The 8,496-nt window shown below is 40.8% G+C and overlaps 1 protein-coding gene across 1 annotated transcript in view; it reads left to right on the plus strand.

Annotated features, from left to right (window-relative positions):
• The first annotated feature begins 436 nt into the window (after nucleotides 1–436).
• Nucleotides 437–8,496, plus strand: part of PAIP2B (poly(A) binding protein interacting protein 2B) — a 28,107-nt gene continuing 20,047 nt past the window's right edge. The window contains exon 1 of the mRNA XM_015571490.1: nucleotides 437–552. The gene's annotated coding sequence lies outside the window, so the exon portion shown is untranslated. The remainder of the gene's footprint in view (nucleotides 553–8,496) is intronic.

Below are 8,496 nucleotides of genomic sequence, written 5' to 3' on the forward strand. Positions count from 1 at the left end.
CGGTGCCCCTTAGCGCCTTGGAGGCGCGGGGGTTCTTCGTCGTTTTGTTTTTGTTTTTTTTTTTCCCTGCAAAGGCGCGCTCTCCATCTTCCACCCCCCAACTTCCCTGGGCCCCCGCAGCCCCCCGCTCACACGGGGACTGACGTCTCTGGCTTGCGAGTCCCTTTCCTCCGAGGCACACGAAGCAGCGCGGCATCCCTTGTCCTCTTCCCCGGGCGGGAAGGCGGGGAGATGCGCATCGAGGCTCCTCCCCCATGCGCGGCCCCCATGCGGGTGTTGCGTTTCCTCTTCTGCTCCCACCACCCCTTTTACTCCCGCCTGCGTTCTTGATCCCCAAGTTGCGTTAGGGACCTGGGCCGCTTCTCTTCTGCCTTCCCCGCCGCGAGTGAGTCCTTTACCCTCCTCCCACCCCCTAGATTTCACCCCCGTCTCTCATGGAAACTAACATTTTCCGCTGGTCCCTTCCAGGCAGCTGGAAGGTGAGCACCGGAGAAGCAGAAGACACTGTCCAGGGAAACTTTACAGTGGGAACTTGAATCGGTTCTGTTAAAGGTAAGCCATTCTTGTCTTACTTACAAATAGCCTTGGGTCGTTAATGTCCTCTCTATAATCTTCCTCCCAATAAGGTTGTTTGGGTGATCATTTCTGAAAACGCAGGAGAGAAGGATTTACCGGAAGCGAGAAATTTAAAATGTGTTATTTTTTTTTTAAGTAGACAGAATTGGATTGCATTTTAAACAGCTTAACTGGGGTGGCAGAGAGTTTGCAGTGCGAGGGCCTGACCACTCTAGTTGATCGTAAATTATAGAACTTACTTGAGCACAGTGTGATTTGATCACACCCACCCTATGGATGATAATAGCGTTGAAACTGTTTTAAAATAACATTCTCTATTCCACTTTCACGAGAATTTGTATTCACCTTCGTAGTGTATCCTTTTGGGTTTCAGTAGTGTTGATTGTAGCCATATGTTCTAGATGATAGTACAAACTACTAGTATGTTGTGCCTAAATAAAATTATGCCAAGAATTTTATGGAGGAAAAAGTAACTCACCACACTTAGATTTGCTTGAGACTTTAGAGTTTTAAAAATACTAACCTAGGTATTGCAGGGTTTTGTTTTGGGAGATGCAAGAAATTGAAGAGCTGGGGAAAGTCTGATGGCTCCGTGGGCTGTAGCATGTCTGAGAGAGAGTGCATGTGGAAAAGAGAAAATACACGTGTACAAAACCTTGTAGATTCTAACCGTGCTTAATGTCATGGCTTCGCATAAATTGGAATTGTTTTTAGTGGTGACTTGTTCTCAGTGGTGACTTGTAAGCAGTGAAACTTATCATGTCCACACTGTTTTGGTCAGAACTTTGCACGTTTTTGTGAAACATTCTTTCTGTTTTTCTTACTCTATTTGTAACATCTATAGCAGTGTGCTTCCCTGCATTTTGCTATGGTAAGACTGTATCTTGTATGTAGAGAAGGAAGTCTAGTAGAGTGAGTTAAAAGGGATCTTTACTATGAAGAGGCATCATTGTTTGATGGACCATATGTTTGAGCCCTATTAATAAATCACACTAAAAAGAGGAAGATCTTAAAGCTATTTCAACAAATGCCCAGATTTGTAGAACAATAAAAAGAATTTCTGACAGAATTACTAGCAGTCAAAAAAGAAACGTCCTGGACAAATAACAAGCTGATGGGTGGGTCGCTATTGTGAGTTAGTATATAAGGCTGCATTTGAAAACCAAAGTTATTTTTGTCCTGTCTTTTCATGTGGATTTGTACTTATAAACTACTTGTTTGCAGATTTAAGGGACTATAGTTATGATTTCTTCGTAGAGATCTTGCCTTTAAGGAGTTCACAATTTAATGGAAGACCTGTACGCTAAGAATGAAAGGTAGAGGAAGTGCTGCAGGACAGGATGTGAACAGCACCGGGACAAGCACTGTGGCCCCTGCCACGTCCACGGCTCTGGACGTTCTGAAGTGCCGTTTTCCTGGACCTCATGTTTATTTCACACACCTTGGCTTCTCTCTGTAGGCGCTGTTCTCTCCTCTGGAAGGCCTTTCCCACAGTCTATGTGCCTGATGAGGTTCTATTTTAAAATCTTCTTGAAGTTTGCCACTGACCTCTACTCCATCCAAATAATTGTGTGTTGTTGTTTTTTATCTCTTTCTGTTAGTTTGTTATAAATAATGACAGTAGATTCACATTATTCACAGTGATTATGGTCTATAAAGTCACCTACGTCACTAAATTAGCAAATAATGAACCACTTTTCTTGGGGGAAAATAATCTTAAATACTAAATACAACCATCCTGGTAGATTCTGTTTTCTTATTTTTAAAAAGAGAAAATGAGGTTCAGAAGTGTTAAGTGACTTCCCTGAGGCCACCCCCTAACAGGTGCCAGAGTTAGGATTCAAACCCTTTCCTACTGGCTCCCAGGGCAAAGCTCCTTGCACTACACTACACTGCACTGCCCCCTACCGTCTGTGTCCTTTAGTCATCTCAATATGAGAGCTGAAAGAAGACAGAGAGCACTGCCTTGTTCTGCCGTAGCTGGAAATTTTTGCCATTCTGTGCATGTCTGTAAATGACTGTGAAAGTGCCATTGATTTTAGGATTACAAATAAATTTTAGCAAGTAGGTGAGTTCTTAAATATAGGATCCACAAATAATGAGGATCAACTGTACTTGTAAATGATCCCTGGAGTCTCTTTCCTGTTAGCCCTCCTTCCTAAGCTCCCCCTCCCCCCTGTCCACTGTAGATTCCTTAGCTTCTTTGAGAGTTCATTCATTTATTCAACAGTTTTTTATTAAGCATTTACTGTAAGTCAGGGTCTGGTCTAGACTGTGAACAAACTAGAGATGAAGCTCCTGCCCTTAAAGGTGTGTTATTTAAGTAAGAGGGACAGATAGCTAGCAGTTTGGAGCTCAGGGGAGAGGTCCAGGTTGGAATTATAGATTAACTTGACCACAGTGAAACCTGTTGTGCCCCTCCCACTTCACATCCCTTAGAATACTGACAGAACATTTCTGTTCTTCTCTGTGCATAACACTTCCTTTTGAGCCAAGCCACGTCCTAGATTATTTCCTTCTCCAAGTTCAATCTGTCCTTAGTTAGGACTCTGAGTCCTGGTCCAGTCTTTTATAGTCAAAGAAGTAGGATTGGCCCAGTCAGTGTGGTTTAGTGGTTGAGCATCAACCTGTGAACCAGAAGGTCACGGTTCAATTCCCAGTCAGGTCACATGCCCGGGTTTCAGGCCAGAACCCCAGTGGGGGGAGTGCAGGAGGCAGCCGATTGATGATTCTATCTCATCATTGATGTTTCTTTCTATCTCCCCTTCTCCCTTCCTTTCTGAAAACATTAAAATTATATCTTAAAAAATAAAAAGAAGAAGTAGGATTGGTTTCATGCATTATCTGTCCCACAGATTATAGAATATACAAAAGAACCCCTTGGAGACAGTTTCTTCAGAAGACAGTTAGGACTATGGGAGTCCTTAGAGTTTATTGAATGTCTGTCCAATTCAAATACCTATCACGTGATCATAGATAATGTTCAATAAAGCACCTGACAAAGTAACTGACACATGCCACAGTATTCCATAAATCTTCCTTCTGGTGTTGCATGTAATATAGTACAGTTATTTGTTCATATGGCTGTCTTCCTTCCTAGACTGAGCTCTATGAGGCAGGATCCACATCTTCATTCTTCTATCCTTGGCACTTAGTTCAGTGCCTGTTATATAGTAATAGAGGCACAAGTATATGACTTGAGGAATTTCTAACTCTTTCTGAAAGGATGGGAATATATGAAGGTTTCCTAGAGAAGGTATTTCGTAAGCTCTTTCGTAAAGGATAAATAGGAATGTCTTCCAAGTGAATAAAAGTTGAGACAGCATGCTAACTAAGTACGGACTAGCATGTGCAAAGGCACAGAGATATGAAAAGATAATAAGGTTGGTTACTGAACATTGCTAGTTGATTAAAAAAAACAAAACACGAAAAGCAAGCAAACGGAAATCACTTGAGGAAATAACTATGAATGGGCTTAGCTAGAGGGCATGTCACAACTGAGTTAACCATGACCGCAGCTGCTCAGCTATGAATGTAAGTTTTAGGGAGAAACTTTCTCAAGTAGTTGGTAGGGTATCAGTAACAGTTTAGGAATACAAGTATTGAATTCTGGGGACTATTACACTGCAGTGAAATTATTTACTTCATCATGAAACTTACATGTGTTCTATACCAATCAGGGTTCTCAAAATATAATCAAACTTTATTCTGAAAGAGCTCACAAGCTAACAAGGAGAAAGATGGATGAACTGATTTATCATATGATAAGTGAGGTAATCTATACATATAAAAGCCTAATATGCAAAGTGTCCCCTCCAGAGTTTAACCAGGAGACCAGGAGTTTGATTGTTTGCTATGACGTGTGCTGACCACCAGGGGGTGGCGCGGAACATGGCAAACCACCACCAGCAGCAGGGGAGTGCTGAGGGAGCAAGGAAAGGAGGAGGCAGGGAGGTGGAGAGCAGGTAACCTGATTGGCATTGATCGCAGGCCAGGCCTAGGGACCCTACCCGTGCATGAATTTCATGCACCGGGCTTCTAGTATATGAATAAAATGCTGTCTAAATAAGGAAAAAGGAATAGTAATATAGGAAGTGCTGGGGGAAAATTCTTCAAATGAGGTGATAATTGAGCTAGGCATTGGTAGGTGAAGAGGAAGGAGTTCACTAAACTGAAATTAGGGATTCTTTAAAGAATTAATATTTTGTGGTAGGAGAGCTTTAAGAATTACCCATTTTTGCTATCTGTTTTGGGTTTCAATTAATAGTTACACTTATTCAAACAGTTTTTATAAACACAAAATGTGAATAGTTATAATAGAAGAATGTTGTGTCAAAATAAACTTGTTTAACCAAAGGTTTCTGTAATGCTGGACTTCTCTAGAGCCTTTATTATATTATTGTCATTGAGAATTGTGGATCTCCAAAAGGGATACATTACATTTACCCATGGCTTCTCCTCCCTCCTCCTACCTCTCCCACCCCTGCAGCATACCTAAACATCTTTTTGAACAGTATTATATGAGACACTAGAGCAGTGATGGCAAACCTTTTGAGCTCGGCGTGTCAGCATTTTGAAAAACCCTAACTTAACTGTGTCACGTATAGAAATTTTTTGATATTTGCAACCGTAGTAAAACAAAGGCTTATATTTTTGATATTTATTTTATATATTTAAATGCCATTTAACAAAGAAAAATCAACCAAAAAAATGAGTTCGCGTGTCATAGGTTTGCCATCACTGCACTAGAGGCCCAGTGCACGAATTCGTGCACCAGTGGGGTCCCTCAGCCTGGCCTGCAGGGTTGGGCCGAAATCGGCTCTTCGACATCCCCCAAGGGGTCCCAGATTGCGAGAGGGCACAGGCCAGGTTGGAGGACTCCACTGGTGCACAATTGGGGCTGGGGAGGGATGTGTGAGGGGCGTGTCCAGCTCGGCTCACTCAGTCCCCATGGGCCAGACCCCAGCAGCAAGCTCACCTACCAGTCGGAGCGTCTTCCCCCTGGTAGTCAGTGCAAGTCATAGCGAGCAGTTGAGTGGCCTTAGCATATCATTAGCATATTACGCTTTGGTTGAATGGACAACCGGACACTTAGCCTATTAGGCTTTTATTATATAGGATAGTTTGAGGAATGATGTATTAAAATATATTTTTACCAAACCATGATTTACTAGTATTAGTGCTCTCCATGTGCATTATAAAATAATCTGTATAATCTTATAGGAAAGAAGGAGAGACATTTGAAGAGAAAAAATATATTCTAACCAAGTCATCATCTTGGTCAATAAGTTCCAAGTTTTTAAAAAGTTATATAAACACACAGCCCTTCATTGAAAAGTATGGCTTATTCATATTTTGAAATTCCATCGGTGATACCCTGGGGTGTTGCAAAACCAGAATAGAAGTCAATGCTGGGGGCAAAGGCAAAGGTCGTCTTGAAAGTGAGACTTCCAACTTGAGAGGATGCTGCTTTTTTTTATGCATTCATATTGGGTCATATTAGACATATATTTTGCCAATTAGGTATTTTATTTAGGAGCATACTGAAAATCCACACCTTCTTCTGACTCGGATATTTGGGGGTTGTATGCCAATGTTCTCCTTTCAGTAAATTTGATTATATGAGCATTAGGGACTGAGTCCTTATACTATGTAATTTTAACTCCTCTGTCAATTGTGTGATTAACTCCCGAGGAATTGTTAAAATTAAGGAAGCAGCCCCAGCCAGTTTGGCTCAGTGGATAGAGCATCAGCTTGCTGAGCAATGGGTCCCGGGTTCGATTCCAGTCAAGGGCACATACCTTGGTTGCAGGCTCCTCCCGGCCCGTGCAGGAGGCAAATCAATGTATTTCTCTCACATGGATGTTTTTCTCTGCCTTTTCCTCTCTCCTCCACTCTCCCTAAAAATCAATGGAAAAATATCCTCTTGGGTGAGGATTAACAAAATTAAGGAAGCAATGATCATGTTTTTGATAGCTCACTGAATTTGAAGTCAGAAGATCTGGGTTTGAAATTTGTCTTTGCCAGTTTTCTATTTGAATGACCTTGGGCAAAACTACCTAACCATCAGTTGCCTCCATTTCCCTTTTGATTTTTTGTTTGTTTAATGTATTTTTATTGATTTCAGAGAGGAATGAAGAAAGAGAGAGAGAGAGAGAAAGAGAGAGAGAGAGAGAAACATCAATGATGAGAGAGAATCATTGATGAACTGCCTCTTGCACGCTCTCCACTGGAGATCAAGCCCACAACCCAGGCATGTGTGTGCCCTGACCGGGAATTGACCCGCAACCTCATGGTTCATAGGTCAGCACAAAACCACTGAGCCATGCCAGCTGGGCTTTCTATTTCTCAAATTTTAGACCATTTTGCATTTCTGGACTGAGCCTATTTAATCTAAGTGGTTTTATTTTTAAATAAATTGCTTGATTTTATTTGCTCATGCTTTATATGAACTTACATGTTTGTAGCATAAAAATAGGTCTATAATTTTCTTTTGTGGTATTTTTGTTATTTTTAATGTGTTGAGTTACCTATATACTAACCGTTAGAATACTCTTTTCATGTCTCTGTGCTCTGGAACAGTTGCAGGGGAATAGCCTGCTCTTTGAAAGTAGGTGCTGTGTGGACTACAGACTGGTTTTGCCTAACATTGAAAATGTCATTATTTCAGGGATAGTGAGTTTTACCATAGAGATTTTAGTGTAAATGGGAGCAGAACCGAATGTAAATATCCAGTGAGAGCTGACGTTAGTGTGATAGTGGTGTCTTTTTATTACTGAGGCTAGTACTGTGGCAGTATACTCACTATTTGAGAGTTTATAGGACCTTTGTTTTAATATTGAACAGATATAACTGTTTAGATCTGCAGTCTTGAAGATATGTAATGTGCCTACCAGGGGTCTGCTTTATTCTCACTGAAAGCAAGAAGTTATGCAGTGAAACTTCGCCGTGCTAGAAGCTTATGGAGAATGGGATCTTTTGATCTAAGTGTATTAACTTAGAAGTATAGAGGTGAACAAAATCCTAAACTTTAGCTCCCTGTCGAATGCAGTTTTAAGGTAGAGCAAATAATTCCACTTTACTTCTCTAGTAAGTTTGATATATTAAGACCTAGTTGATTAGAAATTATAGAATCCCTAGTGTCGGAGGCTCACTTTATAAAGATCCTTTTTTAGGACTTTAGATGTATGACAATGTATTGTATATAATCAGGCTGGATGGGAACTGATGCCGACGTATACATTTCAGATGAAATCTCTCATTGCAGCTTGTTTTCTTATTTAACTCATAAACATAAAACACACTGGCGTGAGGAGATTGTTTTTTAATTGGACGTCTTCATTTCATATTAAGATAGAATATACAATACCCCTGGCTTTGGACCTACTTGCTGTATACCAGTGATTCTCAAACTTGAGTTTGTTTCAGAATCACCTGGAGGTCTTATTGCAACACAGATTTCTAGGTTCAAATGCAGAATTTCTGATTCAACAGGTATAGGTTGGGGGACTGGGAATTAGCATTTCTAACAAGTTCCCATCTAAGGTGATACTGATGCTGCTGGGACAGGGACTGTATGTTGAGAACCACTGCTGTATACTAACTGTAGATACTAGAAATCTGGTTCTAGATGGAAGTTGAATTTGGTGTGGGAGTATTGCATAGGTTATGGTGCAAATCATGAAAGACCAACTTTCTGCTCCCAGCATAGTGTTGCATTCAGTTAATTAGTAATACACAGTGACACAACACAATTCTCTTTTCATGATTGTCTTAGTCAAATGTCAGGTGAGAACATGTTTCATTTACATGGCTTAAAGACCAGAGGATACTGGTCAGATAGAATTTTGCGATTAATCCCATGAAAATAGGGATTATTTATATGTTCCTTTTATCCGTCACTTACTATTTAGCCTTGCT

This window comes from Myotis davidii, unplaced genomic scaffold, assembly GCF_000327345.1.
Source record: "Myotis davidii unplaced genomic scaffold, ASM32734v1 scaffold247, whole genome shotgun sequence".
NCBI lineage: Eukaryota > Metazoa > Chordata > Mammalia > Chiroptera > Vespertilionidae > Myotis > Myotis davidii.